Source organism: Chiloscyllium plagiosum, unplaced genomic scaffold, assembly GCF_037043375.1.
Source record: "Chiloscyllium plagiosum isolate Xiang-an unplaced genomic scaffold, Cpla_swu_hap1 HiC_scaffold_16, whole genome shotgun sequence".
Classification (NCBI taxonomy): Eukaryota; Metazoa; Chordata; class Chondrichthyes; order Orectolobiformes; family Hemiscylliidae; genus Chiloscyllium; species Chiloscyllium plagiosum.
The window spans coordinates 22738169-22763439 of record NW_028270154.1 but is presented as its reverse complement, the minus strand read 5'-3'; the positions used below and the strand labels follow the sequence as shown (position 1 = coordinate 22763439).

Below are 25271 nucleotides of genomic sequence, written 5' to 3'. Positions count from 1 at the left end.
ATGATCTCTAAATCCTTGAATACCTCTGATGACTGGGTTGACATACTTACAATATTTGAATCCACAGTTGCAAAGAAATTCTTTACCCTCCTTAATAAACTCTGTCCTGCAATAAAATTTACCATTGAATTGGGGCAAAGAAACTCTCTTTCTTTGATGTATTAGTTGAGAAACCTGCCATCAGGTCTCTACTACTATCTACCCCTGCAAGCCTTCATTCACTGGTCAATATGTGCAATGGGACTTGTACAGTTCCATGCACCACAGAATCAGTCTTATTGGCAAGCCCTTGAATAAAGTCTTAGCCATCTGTAAGCTTACTGCTAAAGTAGGTTATAACAGAGCTATCCTGCATGATAATGGAAAACCTGATTAAATTATCATGAGCTGCATATCACATAAAGTTATGAAAGTTCCTAATAACCTCATGCTAAGCCCTGAAATGTGCCACTCGGCTATCATAGATTATTCTGCAAGGGGAAAGGTATCCCAACAATTCAATAGTGGGTGAAACCAGCCATATTATCCTTCCACTTTGCAGTTAATATGAATAGTATTTTTCAGGACAGGGCAGCTGCCATCAAGCCAAAAAGATATTCTGACTATTGTGCAAATGAGTAATGTTGTACAATCTATAACAACTGGAATTGTGTGTTTAGTTCAGGTCCCTTGCCAAAGGAAGAATTTTTTTTAATTCACTGTGGGACTGGGTGTTACTGGTTGGCTTGCAAGTATTGTCCATCCTTAGGTGACCTTGAGAAGGTGGTGATCAGGGCTGACTTCTTGAATCGCTGCAGTCCACGTGCTGTCAGTTGATCTATAATTCCCTTAGAGGGAATTCCAGGATTTTCACCAGAGATACTGAAGGAATGGCGATATATTTCCAAATCAGGATGGTAAGTCAGATGGGGAACTTGCAAGTGATGGTATTTCCAAGCATCTGCTGCCCTTGTCCTTCTATTGTGGGTTTGGAACGTGTTGTCTAAGGATCTTTGGTGAATTTATTGCAGTGCATCTTGTGGATAGTACACACTGCTGCTACTGTTGGTGGAGAGAGTGGAGGGAGGCTGGAGTAGAGAAGGCTGAGTGGGACCTGACTGAAGTGTAGAAGAACATGAGGGACACGGATTGAGTCGATATAAACTGACATCGCTTCACTGAAAGATCAAGAGGCAGGAGATTTAGAAGGGCTTTGGGAAATAGTTTACACCAAAGGATGCTTTGCCCTGGATAGTATCAAGCTTCTTGCTGCACCCATCCAGACAAGTAAAGAGGATTCCATCTCACTCATGACTTGTGCATTGTAGATAGTGGATAGGTTTTGGGGAGTCAGGAGTTCAGTTACTCAGCAAGTATTGCTCACCTCTGACCTGCTCTTGTAGCAACTGTGTTTGTGTGGTGAATCAAATTGGGCTTTTGATTAGATTAGATTAGATTAGATTAGATTAGATTAGATTACTTACAGTGTGGAAACAGGCCATTCGGCCCAACAAGTCCACACCGACCCGCCGAAGCGCAACCCACCCATACCCCTACATTTACCCCTTACCTAACACTACGGGCAATTTAGTATGGCCAATTCACCTAACCTGGATTAATGCCTGGAATGTTGATAGTGGGGTATTCAGTAATAATAACTTGATTGAATGTCAAGGAGTGACGCTTACATTGTTTCTTAATGGAGATAATCATTTCATGACATTTGTGTGGTGCAACATTTCTTGCCATTTGTCTGGATATTGTCCAGATCATATTGCATTTGAACATGGACTGCTTCAGGTATCCAAGACATATTGGCCAACAAATATCTATCTGCCTTATCCAAGATTAATCTGTTAGCTACAATTGACAGAGAGTGAATCCAGCTGTACCTCTATTCCAACCATTGTCCAATGACCTTTGGACAAAGTAAAAATATAAGGGAGTACTCAATGAATAGCAAAACACTAGGAAGCTCAGAGGAACAGAGGAATCTTCAGGTGCCTAGAGAGAGTGAAAAGGATATTCACCAGATTTGTCTGGGATGGGCCATTTTAGGAATGGAGGGAGGCTGGAGTAGAGAAGGCTGAGTGGGACCTGACTGAAGTGTAGAAGAACATGAGGGACACGGATCGAGTGGATATAAACTGACATCGCTTCACTGAAAGATCAAGAGGCAGGAGATTTAGAAGGGCTTTGGGAAATAGTTTACACCAAAGGATGAGAGCGATCTGGAAAGTACTACCTGGGAGGGTGTTTGAGGCAGTAAGCCTCACAATCTTTAAAAAAATATTCATGCTTGAAATGTTGCAACATTCAAGGCTATAGGCCAAGTGTTGAAAAGTGGAACCTCTAGTGTATGTCAAGTGTAGTTTTGTCAGTGTCACCTCAATGGGCTGAATGGCCTCTTCTGCACCATATGATTTTATGATTCTTTGATTCTATGAATCTGCACTCTATTCTCAGACTGTAAAGATCTGTATTACCTTTCAAAGTTCGGTTGCTTGCATCCCAGTCCTGATTATTGTTGTATGGGTATCTTGGGTTTGAGAGTGCTTACCTTTGAGGGACTGTGTGTGCTATGCCTATACAATGCTGCAAGTCTAACTAGCATTTACTTTGCCTTAGATTTACAAACTACACATACAGTAAGCAGTTGGTTTGCTGGAATGTTCATAATGTTTTGGTTCACAACTTGACATGTACTTTATTGTTCCAAATAAACTCATACATGGAGAAAATCAATCTCCTGATGAGTGATTGATTATTAGACAATTCCCATCAAAACGACAATGATTGATTAAAAAAAAGTTTGTGTCTGTTTTCAGCAGTGTTTCCATTTCTGTAGAATAACGTTAGTTCATGTTGTGAACGAGATGTTACTTTAACACCAGTGAATACCAACTGTACATCACCATCATTATCTCACGGTGGGCAATGGGCCCAGAGTGAGCTGGGGATGGCCAGCCTTAGCTGCCTGGAGCAGATCAGGGGCAGCCAGTGGCCTGGAGCAAAGCAAGGACAGTGCCCGACGGGAGCAGAATGAAGCTGGCTATTGGTTGGGAACCAGTGGCGCTTGGTCAGACTATGTAGATGCCCTTCCAGAAAGAGTGAAATGTCAATCCCTTTCACTTTATTTCTTATTTTCCTATCTTATAGGATGTATATCTGTCATTAAGTGTATCTTTTGTCTTTTTTTTTCTATTTTTTATGCAAATGTGATGCCATGTGTTGGCGACACTGTACACTTTTCACAGTAACCCTGTCCTTTTGTAACTTGAGTACACATGACAATAAACCTAATTCTATAATAATGTAACGCCGTGTTCTCCCTTTCAGAGATCTTCCCTCTATATCATTGTACTGACAGCATTTTTCTTTATTACACCGCCTTTCTCTACCTTTAATGCTTATTTAATACAATTGGTTTCATTCACTGGGGTGAATGGTTAGTGCTGGACTTCTTGTAAGCGTGCTAATCACCTTGGAAACTATCCTGTCATTAAGGGCAGAGGAAGGAGGTGTGGGTGGAGGGTGGGGTACGGAGAACTAGAACGAGTCAACAGCAGTGTGAGTCATTATTGAACACTGTTTTAGAGGGGCTGCAGTGAAGAATACTATTTCTGAGGGTGAGGGAGCTATTTCAATGCAAAACTGCAGAATGTCAGCCAATACAAAAAAGAGTCAATATTGACATACATCTGCAATGAAGATGAGGGAAAAACCTGCTACTGTTTGAAAAATTTCCATGGGAAGTATGCTCACACTGACTTAATTTGACAATCTTACAACATACTTTTACAGAATTTCCATAAAAAGCCTAGTGGAGAATCATAGAGGGAAATTGTGCAGCTTCCTAGCAACTGTTCTTCCACTTTCCAATGCCGATGCTTTAATGGACCACTGTTGCCATGCCAATATGTTTGCCCTGTGACCAATAATTATAGGAAGAGACAAACAGCAAGCGTGCTGCAAACATAAGGTAGCTGCAGCCTATATTTTCACAGATTTATAAAGTGGCTAGAGCGCTCGGCATTTGGCTGAAACACATCTCCTTTCAGAATCCTCACAGAAACTTTTCAGTTGTTCAAAGGAAGGGGATGTACACAATAAATGATAAACTGGTATGGGGTCCACTCTTCTGAGAGCTTTGACATTTAAAATAAGCTTAGTGCTTTGGAGATTGCAAAGCATTTCGGAGCCAATAAAGTATTTTTGAAGTGTAGTCATTGTTGTAGTACAAGGAAACTGTATCACAAATTGCGCTTAAAATGCACACAACGACATCCTGACAGAGCAACATATTCTCTTCAATATGGCAGGTAAGATGTCACCTTCTCTCACATGAGGCTGCAGAGAAAATTCACATTGAGGAAATAAGATCAAACAATCAGTCTTTCTGATGCTGCACCTTCCCTGTGTTTAGCAGGAGCATCACACTCCAAGTGTATTGAACCACACCCAGCTTTATACGTCCACACTTACAACATAGACTGGGATGTACCTGCTGTCGTTGTGTGCATTGTGCATAAATGAAGAAGTTGTAAATATAAGATACCTCTGTCTGCTGCTGTCATTGGGACTTCAGGACTGGGGCACCGAGTCACTTTAGAACATAGAACATTACAATGCATTACAGGCCCTTCAGCCCTCAATGTTGTGTCTACCTGTAAAACCAATCAAAAACCCACCTAACCTACATTATTCCATTATCATCCATATGCCAACCAATGACTATTTAAATGCCCTTAATGCTGGCGAATCCATTACTGTTGCAGGCAGGGCATTCCACGCACTTACTACGCTCTGAGTAAAGAACTTACCTCTGATATCTGTTCTATATCTACCACCCTTCAATTCAAAGCTATGTCCCATCATGCTAACCATCACCATCTGAGGAAAAAGGCTCTCAATGTCCACCCTATCTAATCCTCTGATCATCATTGTTTCTCCTGAGACGGTTTTGTCAACAAAGAAGAAAAAGATTTCTTGTCTGTGCTGAGCCTCAAGAGCATTAGTTCAGCAGCAGGCCAAGGCACCCTATTTCATTCATCACCAGGAGGTCTTTAATAGAAGGCTGGGTTAGCACCTACTGAGTGGAGAACTAGCAAGAGTCTCACATTGCCTCTTTTCAGGAAGGTTCGACAAATCAAGTGCCAATTAAGCATCAATGGGCCTTCCCGAGGATCAAAAATGCCACAGGCACAATCCCAATCACCAGACAAACCAGGACTGGAAACCTTTCATTCCTTCAAAAAGTCACCATCAGGCCAATGTTCTGCATGCTCCCAATGCCTGGGATCACCAATGGACACAGGGCACAGTTGAGTGATGTCTGGAGGGAGTTTATGGGTTGGGGGAATAAGGAGAGAATGGGGAGAGTGGTTAGCTGCAATGATACTGAGTGTCTCTGAATGAGAGACACTCTCCTGGAAGCAAATTAGCGACACCAATATGGTTTGCTGCTTGGATTTCCTGCTTGACACCTCCTCCATCTGCCACTCGGTGATTACAGCCAGCAGAGTGAGGTCCCGAGGGTTGGCCCAGAAGCCTCAGTTGGCAGTTGGCTTAATTAGGGCAGTGGAGGGAACATGGCCATATTTGCATTGGTTCATCCACTACCAACCCCACCACTCCACCATTCCTCCCCACAACTTTCAACCAAAATGACTAAATGCTCCAGTCAGCAAACTCACATGAAAGACATTAAATTCTTCTCTCTGTTCAACAACTGGAAATAAGCTGTCAAGCTGAGAACACTTTCTACTGTTTCATTCATCCATCTGTGCCTAAACTAGATCCAGCTTTTCCTGATCTTTGCTCAGAGTAAGCAAGTGTGACTTCTGAGGGCGAACATTATGAAAATGCCATTAACGTTTTAGATGTAGTTTTGCCAAAACAAATTGACTGGAGCCTTTCAAAACCAATTGTGCAGTAAACTTAATTTTAGCCATTAAATTAAATGGAGCTGTTGTGAAACAAAGATTATTAACGTTGCTAAATCCTGCATGTGTCCTTGAACTAAACTCAAATATGAGTTTTTAGACAAGCACAAGCATGCCAGAACATTAACTATAAAACAGAACCTTTTAATCCAGACAAAGTCTTGGCTTCCACATCCTTCAGTCCAACATCTTAGCTCATCTAGCTGTCTGGTGCCATTCCTTATCATTCATCTTACTTCAAGCCTTAATGGATGTTACTAACTGCAGGCACTGACAGATAGTCACTTCAGGCACAGACAATTGCCACAGGGTCTGACAGACAATCGCCACAGGCTCTGACAGGCAGCCTATAGGGCTTTCATGATCCACTTGCCAGCTAATCAAGGAGATATATGGTAGCCACATCATCAGGTTTTCTACCTGAAGGGCCAGGACCGAACTTTCAAAGCAAAGGGAAGAGGAGTCCTAAATTGAACCAGGTCTCTTATCATTGAGGCAGATGGTTTGCAGTCATCTTACTGCTGTACAAATAAGCTAGTTCACTTTTTTTACAGTAACACTGAGAGAAGATTTAGTTTTATGAAAGTTAAGAGTTCAATAAGTTCCAATTTTCTGGAACTCAATCATTACTGACATTGGAATACATGCCATTTGAATTGTACTTGGAAGTTAGCATCTATTGTACTGGCAGTTATGATCTCTGATTACTGGTCAGAATGACCATTTAAAATAAGTAATATGTTTTCCCCCTTGTTGCAAGGGATTTGTTTTGCAGTGTAATTAACCACTAGGGCACTTTAAGTCAATTAGAAACATTTTATGTTTGCGAAAAGTTAAATCAAGATTCAGGTCTTGTATTCTGTAGTTAAAAGCAGCTATTCAAAAGTATTTAAAACAGTTTGTTGCCTGCACTTTATGCTTAAACTCCTAAAGAGTGTAAAGCTAATGACACATTTAAAATGCACAGAAATTTCAGCCTACGAACAGCAGTGTGGAACGCTCAGTGCAAGATGGTTGCTTCACTCAGTATGATCCTCCAGTTTGTGTGCTTGGAGCTGGAGATTTCTGCGGGTGAGCTCAATAATCAGCTCCCCAGCGTGTGGAAATTTTCTAAGCGTATCATTTCCTGAAGGGAAGGCAAGTTACTCTGTAGCTTCAGCTCCAGCAAGGCTGATAAAACAAAGCCACGTGCCAGCTTGCCACGGACTCTGCAGGTTTATCCTCTGCTCTGCAACCACTTAGTGTTTGTTTTTCAGCCTTCCTGCATCATCTATGCAGGGCTCCAGGCTCTTTGTTAGTCCTTTTATTAAAACGTACTTGTGTCAATTCAAACATCTTCCCGTGTTCTGTCAAAAGCTAAAGACTCTTTATTTTAGTAAAAAGCAAGATCACTGCAGCAATGGTGCTGTTTTTCTGAATAAATACTGTGTGCAACTTGTGCCATGAATACATTTTATTATTGACAGGTAATTTAAGAGGGCTTACATTAAAAATTAGGATCAGTGAAGTGCAAAAAACAAAATAAAGAAAAAATATTTATTGTCACAGCCATAATCTCCGATAACAGAGCTTCTGTTTTAATTAAATACATTTAAACATGAATAAAACTAGCCCTGAAATGCCTGGATGATATTTATTTGTAGTACAGATTGCTCTATGTTTGTAAGGTTCTGATGGATTCGTACTCTTATAGATTTCTACCCTATTGATTTAAAGCTACATTTGCTTGAAAGGAGCTTGAATTCATCGCAAAACTATCCAAATTTATTTTCAATTGTGCTACGAAATATGAAAGTGTATTGTACCTTCAATTAAAATAAGAGACTGGGCTCTCTCCATGCAAATTTATCATGTAAGGACAAGATAAACAGAATCACCTTGCTTTCTCTGAATCAGCTACGGCTATATTTTGTTGTTCTGAATTCACATTGGATGTTTGCAATTCTGCCTGCATTGTGGTTAACACTATGCGAAATGGAGTCACTTAGTAATCTATTGATATGTACCAACTGGTACTGAAGCCTAGATTTAATTCTTCATTCTCACCAATAGGTTTTTAAAGATGTCACAGCTACATAGCAACATTGGAACAGGAGTAGGCCATTCAGCCCCTCGAGCCTGTTCCACCATTCAATGAGATCATGGTGGAACTGCGGCCTTGCACCATATATCTACTTTTAGCCCATATCCCTTAACACCTTAAATCTACCTCTGATTTAAAGTTAACAACTGATCAAACATCAACTAACATTTGTGGACGAGAGTTCCAAACATCTACCATTCTTTGTGTTCAGAATGCTTCTGAACACTTAGGAATAATGTGGCCTTAATTTTTAGATTATGCTCCCTATTTCTAGAATCTGGCATTGGAATTAGTCAGACAGATGGTTTCATATAATTGGCAATTACCATTAAAACTAAGGAAAAGGAGTCAATGGGTTAGCGCAATGGCTAAAGCAAAGCAGGCAAAACAGAGACATGCAAGAGAATTCCTTGAAGCCTGCACTCAACCGGAACTCAATCAATAAATACATTGAACCTGACCCCATATATGAACTACTCAGACACTGAACCAGAAGCATGAAAAAAAAACAGAGACACTTAAATGCCAGGCAGGACAGACCACCAACACCTTATCAAAGACACACTGACAATGTCACCTAGCGAGGCAATGAAATGTCTGCAGAAAAATGCACCAGCTCAGCGAATGAATCTATGAGCACAGTGGCTGAGAGCCGAAGCTCTGGAACTCCTGCCACTAACATTTCTGTCTCTTTATTGTACGCCCCTCCTTAATGGCATTTCTTAAAATCCAGCTGCTACCAACTTTGCTACTATTTGATTACGTGGTTTGTTGTGAATTTTGCTTGATAATCACTCATGTGAAGCACCTTGAACTGTTTTACTATTTTCAAGGAGCTACGGAACTATAAGTCATTGTTGTTCTAACTTGCCTTTGTATTTCCATCTCTGGTAGCAAATGTCCAATATGCAGTAATTTTGGGGCACTCCCAATCCAACATCTACCTTATTATCTTAAGCATTCAGAGTTAGTTGAATTCAATTTTTGACTTTTGAGTTCCTTCATTATGAAGTAGTTGTGTTCATGAATGCATATGACCAACAGTTTTAAATATGAGAAAGAAAACTACTTGTAAGTGACTGTGATTAGTAATGATGTGGAGGTGCTGGTGTTGGACTCAGGTGGACAACGTTAAAAAATCACACAACACCAGCTTATAGCCCAACAAGTTTATTGTGAATTACTAGCTTTCAGAGCGCTGCTCATTCATCAGGCAGCTACTTGATGAAGGAACAGCACTCAAACGTTAAATAACCAAATAAACCTGTTGACCTGGTGTTTTGCGACTTTTAACTGTGATTAGTAATGTTACTCAAAAGCCTAAAACCAGAGTAGTTTGGAAGATAAAACAAATCCCTTTCCTTACCTCAAACCAATGATTTTGACTGATTATCACTGTTGTAAATTAAGGAAATGCAGCAGCCAATTTATGCACCCATACATTTAATGAACTGCCCTTTGTTTTATTACTGTTAGCCAAATATAAATGTTGTCAAAACACCAAAAAAGAACTTTCCTGCCCCTCTCCAAATAGCAAGATCTTTTTAATCCATTTTAAAAGGCAGATGGGGAAAAGAGGGTTGGAGTTTAACAGCAGCAAAGTTCTGTTATAACTGTACCGTGTGTTGAAGCTATATCAGGAATACTGTATACAGTTTGCACCCTCTTTGCAATAAAAGTTATATATTGCAGGCAGTTGAAAAGAGATTCACTTGGTTGATTCCTGTGATGAAGGGGTTGGCTTATCAAAAATGGCTAAGCAGTTTAGGCCTTTATTCATGAGCATTTAGAAGAATGAAAGGTGATCTTATTGACACATACAAGATTCTAAGGGGGCTTGACAATGAGAAGTTGAGAAGATGTGGGGGAATCTTAAACTAGAGGACATAGTTACAGAATGGCGGATAATCATTTAAAATTGACATCAAGGGATCTGGTCTCCCAGACAATAATAGATTTCTGGAATTCTCTACCGTAGAAAGTTGTGAAGGTTAGATCACTGATAGATTTAGAGAGGAAGTATGAAGATTTTGAAACATTGAAGAGAGGATAGCAATGTTCACTTGACACAAAGGAGGAGCTCAGGCCTGGACCAGATCAGCCATCATATTATTGAATGATGGGTCAGACTTGAGGGGCTGAATGGCATATTCCTGCAGCCATTTCTGATGTACTAATGATCATTTAACATCTCATCTGAAAGATGGCACTTCAGGCAGTACTCGGTGCTCCTTCTGTAGGATAGTGAATTATCAGTCCAAATTAATGGCTCATAATGCTGAAGAAATGTTTCAAAACATTCTTTCCTGAGATAAAGCAGTTGCAGTTAAGTTTCAGAAATCTTTATTGCCATGAAAAGGTGATGGTGAGCATTCCTTTTGAACCAGTCAATTTTTATTTATGATACAGGTACACCTATCACAATCTTAAGGAGAGGCTCTATTATCTGAGCCAGTAAAGGAATAGTCCTATAAACCTATGTCAGGATGCTGAACGCTTGGAGATGGTACTATGCGCATGTTCCAGATAGTGAAGGCGTTAGGTTCATATTTGCTGCTGAGAAAGCTGTGGCAAATTTCTGAAGTGGGAAATGGAGATAATCTACACTGCAGTTCTGTAAGTTGACAATGGAGGGGTGAATAATTAGACAAATGAATGGGTTGCCAATCAAACAGAATACTTTGTCCTCAGTGGTGTTGGCTTTTTGGAGGAATTGCAACTGCGATCATCTAGGCAAACTGGCAGTACTTCATTACACTCCCAAACTTTGACTTGAATGTGGTAGAATGTCTTTAGAGAGATTGAAAATGAGTCACTCACTACCAAATATAGGGCAACCTCGATTATCCAAACGTCAATTATTCGAATTTCAGTTTATCCCACCAAGATCTCAAGGCCCATAAAAATGGCATTACGAAACTCAGCATTCAGTTATCAGTTAAACGGCATTATGATGTGCATTGTTGAATAACCGGCACTTATAAGTTACTGCTTGTTTACAATCAGATAAGTTATCCGAACGATCAATTATCTGACCAAAATACACCCTGCCCTTCTCGTTCAGATAATCAAGGTTGCCTTGTACCGAGCTTCTGACCTCTTCCAATATCCATGGTATGCATGTGTTTGGCAGAATTACACTTCGGACAAATTATATCCCTCAGGATATTGATCATGTGGATTTAGTGATGGTAATATAGTCGAAAGTGATGGGGAGATCCGTAGGCTCTATTTTGTTGGAGATTCATATAAACTAATATGTATGTATCACAAATTTTATTTGTCTATTAATAGCCCATTTCAAAGGCTGTTGGATGGAGGCAAAGATTGCTGTCTGAACTGCAGGGTCTATGACTCTATGACCCATGAACCGAACACTGCAATCATCAGTAAACAGCCTCATTTCTGACCCTCTGATTAAAGAGAAGTTATTTATGAATCACATCATGACCACTGATCAGAACCTCAAAGGACTGTGGACATTTTAAAGTTGAAATTCTAAAAGACGTATTTCTTTGTTAAAAAGAGGAGTGATACAACCAAAAATGGTTGCTGATAAATATTAGTGTTTGTCTGGACACAGAGAGAAATCAAGAAATTTCACTCCTGTAGATGTGAAGAGATCTCCAAACGACAACCATTCAGAGGGGGAAGAAGTGAGTTAAAACAGACTGATGTCTGATGTCTTGTCACCACAAGAATAATGGAGAGATGATGACCTGCTCAACACCATACTACCCCTGATAGATTATGTCCCAAACAGTAGACACACTCTGTGTTTTAAGTTAAAAATCACACAGCACCAGATTATAGTCCAACAGATTTAATTGGAAGCACACTAGCTTTCGGAGCGACGCTCCTTCATCAGGTGATTGTGGAGGGCTCGATCGTAACACAGAATTTATAACAAAAATTTGCAGTGTGATGTAACTGAAATTATAGATTGAAGAATTGATTGTCTGTTAAGCCTTTCATCTGTTAGAATACAGTGATAGTTTCACTTCTTTCATGTGTAAATCAAAAAACCCTTTTTTTTAAAAGTTGCATTCTCGGGTTAGCTGTTAACAATGGTGATAGCTAGACAATATGTTGAAGGTATTAGCCTCCTGTGTTCTCTGTCTATGACCTGATGTTTAGATTGATTCCAATCTAAAAAGTGAGATAATAGAGTTTTACATAAATTCATGCAGTTTTGAGCTCAGAGTTCTACGTGAATGTATGTGGTAACTCTGAAAGTACCAAAAAAATTCACCACACAAAATATATGTGTGCATGTGGGTCTTTGTCTGTCTGCGTGTGTGTCTGTCTGGGATGGGGGTTGTGAGTGTGAGAAAGTGTTTGTGTGTGTGTGTGTAGTGAGTGCAGAGTGTCTTAAGTCTGTGAAAGGGTGCATGTGTGGGAGTCTGTGTGTCTATAAGGGTGTGTGTGGGTGTCTGTGTGCGCGTCTGTATGTATCTGTGTCCGTGTGTATGTGAGAGTGTGTGTGTGTAGGAATATCTGTGTGTGTGTGTGTGTGTGTGTAGTGCAATGGTGATCACCTGTAATGTGACATGAACCCAAGGTCCCGGTTGAGGCCCTCCCTATGGGTACCAAACTTAGATATCAGCCTCTGCTCGGCCACTTTCCTCTGCTGCCTGTCCCGAAGTCCACCTTGGAGGATGGTCACCCGAAGGTCCGAGGCTGAATGTCCTGGACCACTGAAGTGTTCCCCAACTGGGAGGGAACCCTCCTGTCTGTTGATTGTTGTGCGGTGCCCATTCATCCGTTGTCATAGCCTTTGCTCGGTTTCCCCAATGTACCATGCCTCCAGGCATCCCTGCCTGCAACGTATAAGATAGACAATGTTGGCTGAGTCACATGAGTACCTGCCATGTACACAGTGGGAGGTGTTCCCATGCGTAATAGTAGTATCTATGTCCACAATCTGACACGTTTGGCAGCGTCCACCGTGACAGGGTTGCATGGAGTTGTCCTGAGAGCCGGGTAGTTTGCTACGAACAATGATCTGTTTGAGGTTTGGCGGTTGTTTAAAGGCAAGTAGTGGAGGTGTGGGGAAGGTCTTGGTGAGGTGCTCACCCTCATTGATAATGTGTTGCAGGTCACGAAGAACATGGCGTAATTTTTCAGCCCCTGGGAAGTACTGAACAACGAAGGGTACCCTGTCAGTTGCAGCCTGTGTCTGTCTCCTGAGGAGGTCATTACGGTTCCTTGCTGTGGCACGTCGGAACTGGCGGTCGATGAGTTGGGCATTGTACCCCGTTCTTGTGAGGCATCCTTGAGTACTTCCAGTTAGTGTGCTTCCAATTAAGGACTATAACCTGGTGTTGTGTGATTTTTAACTTTGTCCACCACAGTCCAACACCGGCATCTCCGAATCTGTGTTTTAACTTTGAACAATACACATACAGGATCAGTTTCAGTGTTACTGCAGTCTGTTTGTAGGGCAGAATGCTTATTTGTGTACCAGCCTAGCTTCGAGCATCAGCATATTGTGAAGATCAAAGTTGAAGAATGGTCTATATTTCAGATCCCCTTTTCAATTAACTAATAAATAGCACCTCACTTCATAGCTTGGTCACTTTCAGAGAAAACTCCCAATGTTTTCACATTTTTGTGTTATTTCCAGTGTTTTACAGCCAGCTGCACTGTTCCTCCTGGATGTCTTGCCGTCTACAAAGAAAATCTGACTACTTCCTGAGAGTGATGGTTCTTCTCCTCAAAAGAAATCCCTGTTTTCTTGCCTGACTGCTTTCTGTTTACATTTATACACTGATTGCCTTTATCCTCAAGTTCCTCTTCTTGTGGTTCTTCTTTTGCTGTCAGCTTTTACGTACCTTCCTTCGTGCCTGTATTGCTTCCAGGTCAAAGGTTACTGGGTCAGATGGACCAATATTTAACATTATCTGAGAAAATTGCAAGTGATCACCTGACCATTGATGTAAACAGTGAAAAATCCTTTTCAAATATTCTTTTTAAAAATTTCAATTTCAACAAAAATTTGAAATAGATTACAAATGTCCCTTGCTTCTGGGTTGATGGTCATCAGGAGGTTTATAACTCAATGGGTAATGAAAAATAATGGAATATCAGACTGATTCACTCATGAGCAAAATCTTCAGGCAAAAATCAACTTATCACTAATTTGAAGCTCTGGTCAATCTCTCCCCAGAACATTGAATTCAATCGGAGTTGAATATTTGTGACACAATGACAGATCTAACTCCTATAAGTGAGGATTGAAAATCCTGGGGAATTTCTAATGTACCAGAGAAAACAGGATTAAAATTTAAAAAGAGAGTGGCCATGACTAAATTTGAAACATTATTATTAACATTGTTTACACATCTGCACATCACTTTAATCCTGAAACAAAAGCGACATCAACTCTGAGTTTAAGTATTTTTATGTCTAATGGTACGTATCAAAGAGATGAAAATGTCAAATCTAAAGACACTTTTGACAAACTTAGTCTGAAAGCACACTATTAAGCATTGGTAGAACAGTATAATCACCAAAGCAACATTATGCATTCATCTGTTATTAAGACAACATTTCATAGGTATTTCAACTAATCATATTATCAATGTTCATTGTTTAAACATTAATACTCAAAAATAAAAAAGTGAAAGTGTTAATAACAACTCTTTCCTATAATATTCTTGAAAAGACCTAATTCATCTAGTGATTAGCTGGGCCTTTAGAAAGAGCCTAGCTTTCATTCTTGATTGAATTGAACTGGCTGAACCCAGCTGGGAAAACGGGAACTGTGTTATAAATGTGTGTTACAGTAGCACACTGCCATCTAATGGTCAATGGTGGGGTTGGTGGATAAATATTTAGTGCCCGGAGAAAGAATTTTTTTTTCAAAATATAATGTGGCAGACAGCGCTCTGAAATTCAATCAAATAAGCTACAACCATTTAACAATTTAACTGAATTAGGGAAAGGTCAAGCCTGTTGTATGAGGTAGTGGCTCTAAAAGGGTTCATGTTGCGATTGCATGAAGCTCCACACAAATTGATGCTTTTATAATGCCTTTACTGGGAATAAGAGAGATTCTATATCCACAGTTCTCCTCACAGCTTTGCCTCACAATGTTAAACAAACTAATGTAAATTGTGTCCGATCATTACCATGCAAAAAAAAATCATGTTTGAGAAAAGAGCCTCTTCTTGTTGAGACTCCACAGTGGTCATCTACTACCCTAAAACAAATTAAGACGTTAGAGCCAGTCAAAGGAAAGAGGACTGTTTCCAATGCCCTTATAGCCACAAACACCATTAGGCTCTTCAGCTCTGAGCACACTAATCAAGGCTGACACTTCAATATAACAGTGAGGGAATGCTGCATTATAAACAATGTAGTCTTTCAGATTTGATGCTAGACTGAAGTCCTGTCTTCCTTCTTAGGCAAATGCAAAAGCAGCTGCATACCACTTTTATAAAGAAAGGCAAGGATTTTACAGTCTGGTTTCCGGCATTTATTTTTCAATCAACATCGTGAAAAAAATATGATCTGTTCACGAACCTATTTAATGTGTACATTAGCTGCTTCATTTCCCATGTTGCAACACTAACAACTCTTCAAGGTGTTGCTTGGGTAAAATCCTGAAACTCCCTTTCTAAGGGTATCGCTTATCTACCTTCAGCAAACAGACTGCAGCAATTGAATAAAGGAGGTCACAATCACCTTCTCAGGGGCAACAAAGGACAGGTATGAAATGCTGTCTGAGCTGGCACTGCTCATATCCCAAGAACAACTAATAAAATTGTCTGTAAAACACATTTGCAAGTCAGTGGACATGAAAGGTGTAATGTAAAAGCAAATCATTTTTTTTCTGTGTGATGAATTAATCGGGGAAGTTAGGATCAGTGATGACCCTCTCCCCATAAGCCTTCAGTTGACTGCCAATATGAATTTCTGTGACTCAAACATGAAGAGTGTCTCTTTAAGGAAGACACCTCATGATGACTGACACACATGGAACAATAAATCAACAAAATAATCATACATGTGCAAAGAGAGAAGAAGAACTTTAAGAACAGTTCCAGATGTGTGCTATTATCAGCACGCCCTGATCCGATCAACAAATATTGTGCCAGCTTGTACCAACATGTGTAATAGGGAAAAACAGAAGTGTAGCTGCAGGCAGGACAGGATTAACAGTTACATGATGTAGCGAAAATGTATTTGGAAAATATACAGAGGGAATAATCGCTGGTAGGGATAACTGGTGGGAATCAGAAAGAACATAGCAGAAAAGTACGATATTAACTGAGTCAGAAACAGTATTGTTGACTTCTGATGAAAGGTCATGGACCTGTGATAGAGGCTCTGGGGACCTTTAAAGGTGGGAGACAGGACCTGGACACAGGAGTCCTACACTTATTTCCGATAGATTCTATTTTCATGGGCGGATGGTCTAGTTGCATTATTGCTGGCCTGTTAATCCAGAGACCCAGGTAATGTTCTGGGGACCCAGGGTTGAATCTGGATTAGTGGTGCTGGAAGAGCACAGCAGTTCAGGCAGCATCTAAGGAGCTGCTCCTTGGATGCTGCCTGAACTGCTGTGCTCTTCCAGAATCTGGTTTCCAGCATCTGCAGTCATTGTTTTTACCCAGGGTTGAATCCTGCCCTGCAGATAGTGGAATTTGAATTCAAATAAAAAATCTGGAATTAAGAGGCTAATGATGATGTAAATCCATTGTTAATTGTTGGATAAACCCATCTGGTTCACTAATCATTTAAAGGTCTGGTCTGCATGTGACTCCAGACCCATTGCAATGTTGTCAAGTCTGAACTGCCCTCTGGCAATAAATGCTGGCCTTTTGAATGATTTTCTTTGAAAAAAGGAAAAGGGCAGGATACGGTTCAATACCAAGTTCAAACAAAAGCAATACATGCTGGAGAAAAGATCTTACTTTGCAGTGTGGGCACTGCCAATCCTTAGCAAAGGTAACAAAATGATCTTGAAGGGAATTTAATGTTTTTAATACTCTTAAGTTGTGAAGGCATTTAAATGGGGCCAGTTTTTAAATATTTAAAAAATGTGCTGTCCGAGAAAATTGAATAAAATCTATCCTAACAATTTCAGTAGCAGTTTGCTGATGAAACTCGAAGTGTAGTATTATTAAGCTTGGCTAATTTCCACAAGTTTTATTATGATGTTTGAATAGGCACAGTGTAAGTTTCTCATTTGATAGCTCAGAGCTTATTAGAGAATTATTTGTCTCTGATACTGAGTTTTGAATGAAATATTTTATAAAGGATTAAGTGCTTGAAGAATTTAAATGTATTAAATGGGCTATCATAAACACATCTTATTAAATATAATAAACTCTGTCCTAGAATTTTATTTTATTTTATTTTATCCCATCATGGCTCCTGTGGGTCGGTGAGGGAAACTGGGTGATAAAGCCAAAGTTCTAAAGATGTGGGAAATCTGAAATAAAAACAGGAAATGGTCGAGAAACCCAGAAGGTCTGACAGCACCTGTACAGAAAGAAAGTGAATTAACACATTAAATCTTCTTTGGAACTGGATACTTGGTGAGTTGGCATGGAGAATATATGGACACCGGGTGATAGGTATGGGGGAATAGAGTTGGCATTAGGTGTTCATAGCGTCTGTGGGGCATAGGGATGGGTACAGTGTGTGGGTTGTATGATTTAGCATGTAAGAGCTTGGCCAGCACATGGGGAAGTGAATAGGTTGAGGGTTTAGGGTGAATTCCAGATGTCCTAATGCTAACCAAAAAAAACTGGAACAAAGGCATCAAGAATCAAGGTACTCTGTGTCCAAAGGGATCAGGCCTGATTCCATCCTATAACTGCTGTACCATCATCCCTTGCCAAACGTTGTGTCAGTTAGGCCACAATTTCTCTGAAGTAAGTGCACCGAGTCAGGATCAACTTTCCTGCAAGTTAACTCTGTTTCTCTCCCACCTGTTGCATACTCCTTACATTTTCTCTTATACTTAAGATTTTTAACACTTGTAGTTTTTTTTTGAAGATATAGCATCTCTACGCATTGAGATAAAGGACAATAAAGGATCAGTTTCACCATAAAAAAAAAAATTATTCACCATCAAATAGTGGAAAGCAATGCAGGAGAGAAAGAGGAGGTGTGTACAAAATGTAGAAATGCAACCATGGAGAGTTTCAACTAACCCCAAATCAATTCACAAGGAGAGGCCTTTGAAGAGGCAGGAGGGCTATAGATGCATTGTGTAAAAAACTCCTTTCTGACCAATATATAGGAAATTCAAAAATTGAGGAAATACTTTCTTGTAATTCAGAATGAACTTGAACAGATCTGAGAGCTGACATCGGATCAATGCCTCAGGACTAGTGATTGTAACGTAACATGTTTGGTAAGGTCCTTTGAGAAAGTACAAAGGCCAAAGTAATAAATGTGAAAACATCAACTCTAAATGAACAAGGTTGGCGCAACAGGAAGGAACTTGAGACAAATATTTCCCACAGTTGCTGTAGTTCTTGTTCAACATTTAAAGTATAATTTTATTTCAGAAGCAAAAAGTTCAATGAATAAAAAAGAGTCTAAGAAAATGCCGCTAGGAAAAATGCAATGTGAATCCAAAGGTTAAGGCTCATGCAAATCAATGAATGATGAGCTTCTCTATGATGCTGTGTTAATTTTCATTGTAAGCATCTCTTACAAGCCACATTGAGGTTGATCTCAAGACCAGGAGGATTAGGATTAATAGGATCTTTAGGATCTTTAATCCTAAAGATTAGGATTCTTTAGTTGAAGAATTACAACCGGAACAAATCCCATCAAACTGAACAAAGAATGATTCATTCATTCATTCATTTCATTTACCTTTTACTTGGCTCCTTGCCTTTAAATTAACTCCTTTTAAGACATAAATGCACTTGGGCTGAGAAAAGATATCCTTGAAGAAATAGATCCTTTCTGTGACCAGACAAGGGAGGGACTAAATTAAGAAGGCAAGGTCATTCATTCCTCCTCATCCCAAAACATAACCTTTTGGGGGTTTCCCACTCGGAATATTAATCAATTAGTGACCCTCACCTGGGAACCAGTTGTAACAAGGCCATGCTGGAGGGTCTGGGGGTTTTAGTTAGGTGGTCAGGTTGAGTTTGTCAAATTAGGATGGGAGTAGGGAATGGCCAAGGGGAGTAATCAGTCAATCATATATTTACACAGGAGTTGGACCAAGCCTTTTCTACCTATCATTTCCCGAGTAACCATTTCAAGTAAGTCAGTCTGATTGTAGCTTCGGGTTGGAAATAATGGTAGATTCCTGGGAAGCAATGGAATTGTCCATGATTCATTCAACATCCCAAACAATCCTAAGGAGCCAATATGTTGGCACTTACTTGGAGCTCGGCAGACACTTTGCGTTGCCCTCTTGCCACCTGGAGACTGGAAGATCTGGGTCAAGATAATAATCATGGATCTTACACTTTCCCATAATTACATATTTTGATAAGTCTTCTGCATAAAAAGCTGCTAACTCTTTTAAAGCCTTCCAAAGTGATACGATAACTTCTTTACTCACCTATAATCGTCCAATGTAGATTGGCTCAATGAGGAATGGCACTGATCCAGTGCACAGATGGGATGTCTTCAGACACACTGCGCTCATGAAAGCCTATAAAAAGAACGGACTTATATCACATGCTAAAGAGACAAAATGAAGCAAACTGGTAATGAGCTATAGACAATTGGAACAGAAATTATCAGCACAGTGGCACAGTAGTGGGCACTACTGCCTCACAATGCAAGGGACTCACGTTCAAATCCAGCCTCAGGCAAGTGTGAGGAGTTTGCGCATTCTCCCCGTGTCTGTGTGGATTTCCTCCCACAGTCCAAAGATCTGCAGGTTAGGTGCTAAATTGTCCTTAGTGTCCAGGAATGTGTGGGATAGCAATGGGAAATGCAGGGTAGCAGGGTATGTTTGGGTGGGATGCTTGTCAGAGAGTTGGTGTGGACTTGTTGGGTCAAATGGCCTGTTTCTATAAGAGAAATTGTGCCTGTTATTTTTGTTTTTTGTGTGTAAAACAAACACTGTGCTTACCAATATCACAAATGTGATCTGCATTGACTTCATAATCACTAGTATTTTGATCTTTGCTAATTTTAGGCAGTCCTGCCCAGTACCTTAAAACAACAGGCAACCTTTACCAACATTGGTCAAGTTTAGAAATGGACAATAAAAAGGGCTCTGTCTGCGCTAGGCCTCAGTAGTAAAATTTGAGAAAGATTAGATGTTGCAGCCACTGTGCAAGTTCCAACTAATATCAATCCATCTAATCAGTGATTCTTAAAGGTGATCATCCAATCCTTTCAGTGTTTTTTTGCATAAATGTATGGGCCATTTTATGTTTTTTTTGTTTCCAAAATGCATTAGAATTAAAATTTATATTTTTCAAGAATCTTTGATGTAATGACATCCCAAGATGTTTCACAGGACCAAAGCATGCAACAAAGCTACGTAGGAAATATAAAGTTCGATGTCCAAGGCTTGGTCACGGGACTGGTTTAATTAGTGTCCTGAAGGACATAAAGAGGCAAGAAAAAAAATAGGTTTGATATTCCAAAGCTTCGGGACTGGTCAACTAAAGGCATAGCCACCTGTGGTGGAGCAAATATGGCTGAGAAAGCAAAAGAGATCATAATTAGATGAGCACTGAGACTTCTGAAGATTATGGAGTTGGAGGAAATGACAAAGGTAAGAAGGGGAAAAGCCATGGAGAGCTCCAAAAAGGATGATAATTTTAAAATTAAGAAATTGCTTGACTGGGAGACAATGGGGATCAGCAAGCACAAGGGTTAAAGGGGAACCAAACTTGCTGGAAGTCAAGACAAGGCAAGTTTTTAGAAAACTCAAATTAGCAACTTGCACTGTAAGACTCGAGTCTACAGGTAATAGAGGCATAGATGAGGATCAGCTTGTACTTGTCCATGTTAAGGTGCATTTTCCATTATTACCACTGTTTTTTTCTGAAGTCTTTTATACACATCTTACTGTTTACCAAACCAATTTTCATTTATGCTGTGTCATTAATGTACTAAAGCTTTCAAAGTGCTTTAGAGAACCAATGTCAAATGTAATGTAAGCACTCCTACATTGCTGTCATCAAAACAAATGAAGTCATAGAGATGTACAGCACAGAAACAGACCCTTCAGTCCAATCTGTCCATGCCAACCAGATATCTCAATCCAATCTAGTCCCACCTACCAGCACCCAGCCCATATCCCTCCAAACCCTTCCTATTCATATACCCATCGAAATGCCTCTTAAATGTTGCAATTGTAACAGCCTCCACCACTTCCTCTGGCAGCTCATTCCATACACGTACCACCCTCTGTGTGAAAATGTTGCCCCTTAGGTCTCTTTTATATCTTTCCCCTCTCACCCTAAACCTATGCCCTCTCGTTCTGGACTCCCCCAACCCAGGGAAAAGAATTTGTCTATTTTTCCTATACATGCCTCTCATAATTTTGTAAACCTCTATAAGGTCACCCCTCAGCCTCCAACATTCCAGGGAAATCAGCCCCAGCTTGTTCAGCCTCTTCCTATTGCTCAAATCTTTTCTGAACCCTTTCAAGTTTCACAACATCTTTCCGATAGGAAGGAGACCAGAAATCCATGCAATATTTCAACAGTGTCCTCTGTTGTCCTAACATCTAAGCTTCAATCATGTGGACTCATAAATATCATAAACAGTCCAACATGTTGTTTTATGGAATGAAATTTGTGAAGGGACTGATTTCTAAAGTGATGAAAGGAATGGAAAATGAGGATTAGGCAATTCATTTCAGTTGTGCTTTTTATGACTACAGGGATTAATTAAAGATTGAAAGATGGTTTAGAATCAGGACTGAACATCAAATGTGGATGTTAGCCTATAATACAACCAATAAAGTCTTGAAATATCTTAAATGCCAAATATAAACATGAGCCACTGGATTGGATGTGGGTCTCACTGGTCACCATTTTCAAATGTCATCGGAAGAATTGAAGCATCTTAAAATCCTGCATTCATTTGCAATTACAGCATGTGTAACAGTCTACTTGATATGATGTACTCAATTTTGAGGCTGCTGATAAATGAAAATGCAGTAATAGGCTATAAAATTTAAGGTTGAACATAGGTATAGCATGTTGTGCTGGAATGGTGTGATAAATTTTGGAATTCTGTTCCTCGGAAATAGGAACAGGAAAAGGTTTGTCCCCTCAAGCCTGCTCCAGCATTCAATAGATCATGGCTGCTCCAACTTTCCTCACATCCAGCTTCCTGCCCTTTCCTTATAACCTTTAATTCTCCGACTGATGAAAAAACTCTTTTTATCTCAGTCTGAACCGTACACAAGGAGTTCCAAACATTCGCTATCCCTGAGAGAAGAAATTTTTTTCTCAGCTCAATATTAAATTGGCATCCCTTTATTTTGAGACTCTGTCCTCTGGTTCGAGACTCTCCCATGAAGGGAAACATCCTCTCAGCATTTACCTTGTCAAGCCCCTTAAGAATCCTGTATGTTTCAATGAGATCACCTCTCATTCTTTTAAACTCCAGTGAGAACAGTCACAATCTATTCAGCCTTTGCTCATAAGAAAACCCCTCCATACGGCGGCATGGTGGCTCAGTGGTTAACACTGCTGTGTCACAGCACCAGGGTCCCAAGTTCAATTCCAGCCGTGGGCGACTGCCTGTGTGGAGTTTGCACATCCTCCCCGTGTTTGCGTGGGTTTCCTCCGGGTGCTCTGGTTTTCTCCCACAGTCCAAACATGTGCAGGTTAGGTGAAATTGGCTATGCTAAATTATCCATAGTGTTAGGTGCATCAGTCAGAGAGAAATGGGTCTGCGTGGGTTACTCTTCGGAGGGTCGATGTGGACTTGTTGGGCCGAAGGGCCTGTTTCCACACTGTAGAAAATCTAATCTAATCTAATACTAAGGATTAGTTCAATGAACTTTCTCTGAACTGCCTCCAATGAAACAATATCTTTCCTTAAATAAGGAGACCAAAACAACAGCAGTTTTAAAAGGGAGAAGGACAGACAAAAGAAGCACATGGTGAGGTCATTGGAGGAGAGAAAGAGAGAAAGAAACTGACACCACCTTTGCTGTTTGAATTCATGTATCACTGGACATCGGACTGCATCTAGGAAAATTAACAAGCAGTGAAGTTCACAATTAATCTTGGAGGAACTGTTGGGTGACGTTCACAGAACAGAAGCAGATAAGTGTATTGTTTTAAATGTGACCTACGGAAAGTCTGCAGTAGAGAGTAGAGTGAGTTCTTTCTTGATTATATGTTTTTGGAGATATGTCTCTTGATTAAACTTAAAATATAAGCCATAACTATTAAATTAACCTGGGGCAGGTTTGTAGAGGAATAAGACAGTGTTATTTTCAGGGTCTGTATATTGTGAAGAAGTAAAAATGGCCTTTAGTAGAGTGATATGTGCTTCTTTGAGGAGAAAGTGAGGTCTGCAGATGCTGGAGATCAGAGCTGAAAATGTGTTGCTGGAAAAGCGCAGCAGGTCAGGCAGTATCCAGGGAACAGGAGAATCGACGTTCCCTGGTGCCAGGATCAAGGATGTCTCAGAGAGGGTGCAGAATGTTTTCATAGAGGAGAGGGGCCAGCAAGCGGTCATTGTCCACATTGGAACCAATAACATAGGAAGGGAAAAGGTTCAGAGTCCGAAGGAAGATTACAGAGATTTATGCAGGAATTTAAAAAGGAGGTCTTTGAGATTAGTAATATCTGGATTACTCCCAGTGCTATGATCTAGTGAGGGCAGGAATAGGAGCGTAGAGCAGATGAACGCATGGCTGAGGAGCTGGTGTATGGGAGAAGGATTCACATTTTTGGATCATTGGAATCTCTTTGGGGAAGAAGTAACCTGTACAAAAAGCACGGATTGCACCTAAATTGGAAGGGGGCTAATATACTGGCAGGGAAATTTGCTGGAGCTGCTCGGGAGGATTTAAACTAGTAAGGCGGGGGTGGGACTCAGAGAGATGGTGAGGAAAGAGGTCAATCTGAACTGATACAGTTGAGAACAGAAGAGAGTCAAACAGTCAGGGCAGGCAGGCACAAGGTAGGACTAATAAATTAAACTGCATTTTTTTCAATACAAAGGGCCTAATGGGGAAGGCAGATGAACTCTGGCCATGGTTAGGAACATTGGACTGGGATATCATAGCAATTACAGAAATGTGGCTCAGGGATAGGCAGGACTGGCAGCTTAATGTTCCAGGATACAAATGCTACAGGAAGGATAGAAAGGGGAGGCAAGAGAGGAGGGGGAGTGGCGTTTTTGATAAGGTATAGCATTCCAGCTGTGCTGAGGGAGGATATTCCTGGAAATACATCCAGGGAAGTTATTTGGGTGGAACTGAGAAATAAGAAAGGGATTGTATTACAGACCTCCTAATAGTCATAGGGAAATTGAGAAACAAATTTGTAAGGAGATCTCAGCTATCTGTAAGAATAGTAGGGGGTTTTAACTTTCCAAACATAGACTGGGACTGCCATAATGTTAAGGGTTTAGATGGAGAGGAATTTGTTAAGTGTGTCCAAGAAAATTTTCTGTTTCAGTATGTGGATATACCTACAAGAGAAGGTGCAAAACTTGACCTACTCTTGGGAAATAATGCAGGGCAGGTGACTGAGGTGTCAGTGGGGGAGCACTTTGGGGCCAGTGACCATAATTCTATTCGATTTAAAATAGTGATGGAAAAGCCCAGAGCGAAAAGTTGAAGTTCTAAATTGGAGAAAGGCCCATTTTGATGGTACTAGGCAAGAACTTTCGAAAGCTGATTGGGGCAGATGTTTGCAGGTAAAGGTACGGCTGTAAAATGGAAAGCCTTCAGAAATGAGATAACGAGATTCCAGAGAAAGTACATTCCTGTTAGGGTGAAAGGGAAGGCTGGTAGGTATAGGGAATGCTGGATGACTCAAAAAATTGAGGGTTTGGTTAAGAAAGAGAAGGAAGCATATGTCAGGTATAGACAGGATAGATTGAGTGAATCCTTAGAAGAGTATAAAGGCAGTAGGAATATACTTAAGAGAGAAATTAGGAGGGCAAAAAGGGGACATGAGATAGCTTTGGCAAATAGAATTAATGAGAATCCAAAGGGTTTTTACAAATACATTAAGGACAAAAGGGTAACTCGGGAGAGAATAGGACCCCTCAAAGATCAGCAAGGCAGCCTTTGTGTGGAGCCACAGAAAATGGGGGAGATACTAAATGAGTATTTTGCA

General features: G+C 40.3%; 1 protein-coding gene across 13 annotated transcripts in view; it reads right to left on the bottom strand.

Annotated features, from left to right (window-relative positions):
* LOC122556528 (teneurin-2-like) overlaps nt 1-25271 on the bottom strand; it is a 2772576-nt gene that overhangs the window by 2342029 nt on the left and 405276 nt on the right. For all 13 annotated transcript variants that reach the window (XM_087995212.1, XM_087995211.1, XM_087995218.1 and 10 more), the window contains exon 5: nt 19553-19645. The gene's annotated coding sequence lies outside the window, so the exon portion shown is untranslated. The remainder of the gene's footprint in view (nt 1-19552; nt 19646-25271) is intronic.